We start from the raw sequence: 3634 nt of genomic DNA, 5'->3' as shown, positions 1-3634 counted from the left end.
TAGGGAGTGTGAGTAAATAAATAATAGAAATATTTCCCTCTCAGATATTTTGCATATTTCCCCTGGCCAGTTCACCATAGTTAAGGGGGCGGCGAGGTGTTGCTAGGGGAAGCCGTTGAACCGCTTTTCGGATATGTGAAGTGAAATGTTGTTTGGCATTGTTTACTCTGCTCTGTTCGAGTACTTGGACTGTAAGTGAAAATAAATACATAAATATAACAACGAAGTGGGAAAAATACATAAATACAATATATCTATGTATCTGGGGGAGTGGTAGTGAAATCCATTAGCCGCCGAGTCTCAAGAGCAATGATAAAGGGCGCAGCAGCGGCGCAGAAAGCGGCAGCGAACCTAATAGCCTCGACTCGACGTGTTGTCCCTTTCAATTATATGAGAGGCGGCCACCCCCTACCGGAACTCCCTACCTCCCACCAAAAAACCCCACCCCCAACCCCCTCAAGGATTCTGCGGTTGTTTTTTTTTTCCTGTTCCTGGCTACTCGAGAGAATTTTTCAATTTTACACGTTGCCCAAAAGAAAAAAGGCGTTTCCACAACAGCAACTGAGAATCGAAGCCAGCTCATTGTTATTGTTCGTGGAGTTTGCTCGGAGTCAGGGGAATATTCACTGAGAAATAATATATATTATAACTTTATAAATATAATATTAAAAAAAAGATATTTCTAAAAAATTAAATGTATTCGTTGGTATATTTAAGTTTTCCAGTTTTGACAACCAAGGTGTACTTGTCTTTAAAAATAAATTGTGTTTTATTTTTATTTATTTAACATAATTTTTCTACAACCGTACACAACTTTATAAATTTAATCTTAAAAACTTCACTTTAATTTTTGTAAACTATTTTTCTCAATACCTACGATATTTTCTCGCAATGCTGAACGCTAGGATCCCGTGGGTGAAAAGGACCCTCCGAAAGTAGTAGCCAACAGCCATGGGGACCGGTATCCAATCCTCATCTATTTGCCTCGTGAAATTTATTGGCAACAGAATAATGCGAGGCACGTTCATTTGATTACATTAAAACGAAAGTGGCTAAAAAGGTTGGACCACAAAGAGAGCGCAGAATAGAAAGACCATCGAGGCGGGGACTAGGCGGAAATTTTTAAATAAATAAATAATAAACGTAGGAAGAATTGGCGTGGGTGGAGCGATTTTACTGCTTATTATGCTGCAGATAATGTTGATACCTTGAATAAGAGGATTTCCCCATTGTCTATGGGGGTCCAACAATGGATATAATGTCCATCTGTGTATTTTCACGTGGGCGTGGCGTTAAAACAATTGAAAAGGCCACAGAATGAGGTTAAAGTTCAGTCGCCCACAAAATTCAATTCACTGCAAAGCAATTTTAAGAGAAAGAATAGAGGGTTAATATTAATTGTTTTAATTGCAAGCAAATACTAATTTTGTGCAGAAAAAATTAAATGATTTATAGGGCAAAAACGACAAACTAGTTTAACACTTTTAACGCTACATTAAAGTCGATCATTACAATTTCTCACCCTAATAAGTAAACAAAACCAAAATAAATATGTTAAAAAGCAATAGCACAGAAGAAAACTTTCCATTTGGATATTAGTATCTTCTCACAAGCTCATCTGGATTCCGCTAACTAAATTTGATATGAAAGGATTCTTAATTGTGCATTTAATGTTTGTAATTATTTTAATCATTCATAGCCCTACTGCTTGTCCTAAGAAATGCCAATACTTGTTTTCAAGGTGCTGCGCACCTCGATAATTAATATAATTTTTAATTAAATATTAAAAATATATATATTTAAATTTTCAATTAAGGTTATTTGCTGAAATAAATAAAATATCAAGATAAATGTTATTTACAACAAATAACGAATTCGTACAAATTTAGAAACATACAATGTATTTTGGGTAAGTTTAAATATATTTTACAAATGCTGTAAATTGGAGATAAATTAGATATTTTTCTACAGGTTACATTTTGCAGTGCTTTTTAAAATATGCTAACATTGTTAAAAAATAAGCATAAATTAAAAAAGATGACATTTTAATTCTTCAAAGTTTTGTGTTTAATTTAATAATAAAATTCTATATTTTAATATATTTTACCTTGTTCTTTATCTTAAATAAATTTTACGCACTGTTAAAAAGCGACATGTACATGCCATACCTTAGCGAATTGTGTTATTATACCAATACAAATTAATTAAGCTAAATTTGCTATCATGAAAAAAAAAAACACTCTTACTTTTTACTAGTTAGATCTGATAGTCAACGGTGGTTGTAATACAACGGGAGAAATATGTTGAGGCGTTTAATATACTCAATACTTTTAATATACTTTTGGATTGTATTGCTACTCTTGGATCCATCGGCTGCTCAATGGCAAGGAAGTCAATTTTTTTATTCATGTGATCCCCGTTGCGCGGGCTTTGGAATGTGCTGCCCACCAGGCTAACCTCTATGGTAAAATAATATGATTACTTTGAAGTTATGAACATAAATAATATTCTTCAAAATGTATGCTGAATGCGACATTTGCATTCTGAAGTAAATAATTTAATAACAATTTTCAATAACCTTTATTTTTTGGATTTCTGTTCTGTAGAACACACTCGAAAATCAAGGAGAACTAGAGAAGCTATGCTAATTTATGGCGTTAAATATCGCAGTTGGATTCGACTAAGTATAAACAAATGTATCAATTTAGCTTGGATAATATGCCCGTCTATTTGGCCACAAACATCACATTATAGTTCAATGAACCAATTAAATCAACATTAAACAGCAATTTTAAACCAGAAAACAAATTTCAACGCACATCACATCGTTAATTACTGCCTTTTATGCTAAGCCTAATAAAACGGGCATTTAAACAGAATATATATACTCAATATAAAACAGACATATGTATTTATTTATTATAATGAAAAAAGTTAGTATCAAATCAAGCACTCCAGTTAATTGCATTTAAATTTAATTAGCATTAAATGTTTACAAATTTTGTGGCATAGAGAAGGACCATAGTTGGTGTGTTAGGGGGAGTTAAATAAGGGGGATTAAAAGTTAAAAATGGGCCGAAAACACAAATAAATCCCAATGAAATTCACCTAATTTGTATTTCATTCATGGCTTTGTTTACATTTTATTTATGTAATGACCGAGGCGGGAACCACAAATGGGATATAGATTAATTTATATGGATGGGCAATAAAATGGGATAAGCAATTCTCAATGGATAAGGTTTTTTTAGTATCGTTTTCAAGAACAAAAATGTGCTATAAGAAATTTATAACTTGTCTCCATCAGTAGCTTAGAAAATTAGTTTATTTAATACAATGCTTTAGTAGTTAATTGTGAGCAAGGGCATATACAGTTTCGGTAAGTTTACTTCATTTTTTCTGACTTTTAATGCGCCTCGTTTTTGTTTTTCCGCAGCGGTTAGTTCATTCGAGTAAATGCTGATTTATTATGACCCACATAATTTTTCCCCTCTTTCCTGCGCCATTAAAGTTATTAAGCAAAGTGCATAAATTAACAATAATATAGGAATGGAAAAATGGGAAACAACATTTGGATCAATTTACACGGCTCGTCTCTGCATAAATAATAAATAAATAATTTCGCTGGCTCATT

At 32.7% G+C, this 3634-nt stretch overlaps 2 long non-coding RNA genes across 2 annotated transcripts; one reads left to right on the top strand and one right to left on the bottom strand.

Moving 5' to 3' along the window:
• Positions 1-742: 742 nt before the first annotated feature.
• LOC127010682 (uncharacterized) lies at positions 743-1406 on the bottom strand. The gene is made up of 2 exons (XR_007763396.1): positions 1208-1406; positions 743-1108 (listed from the first exon to the last, which is right to left on the bottom strand). It is a non-coding gene; the product is annotated as an uncharacterized LOC127010682 (long non-coding RNA).
• Positions 1407-1603: 197 nt separating this feature from the next.
• On the top strand, positions 1604-2101 carry LOC127010703 (uncharacterized). The gene is made up of 2 exons (XR_007763468.1): positions 1604-1909; positions 1972-2101. It is a non-coding gene; the product is annotated as an uncharacterized LOC127010703 (long non-coding RNA).
• Positions 2102-3634: the final 1533 nt, after the last annotated feature.

The sequence above is a fragment of the Drosophila biarmipes genome, chromosome 2L (genome assembly GCF_025231255.1).
Source record: "Drosophila biarmipes strain raj3 chromosome 2L, RU_DBia_V1.1, whole genome shotgun sequence".
Taxonomy (NCBI): Eukaryota; Metazoa; Arthropoda; class Insecta; order Diptera; family Drosophilidae; genus Drosophila; species Drosophila biarmipes.
The sequence above is the reverse complement of the archived record's forward strand: the minus strand, read 5'-3'. Positions and strand labels throughout refer to the sequence as shown.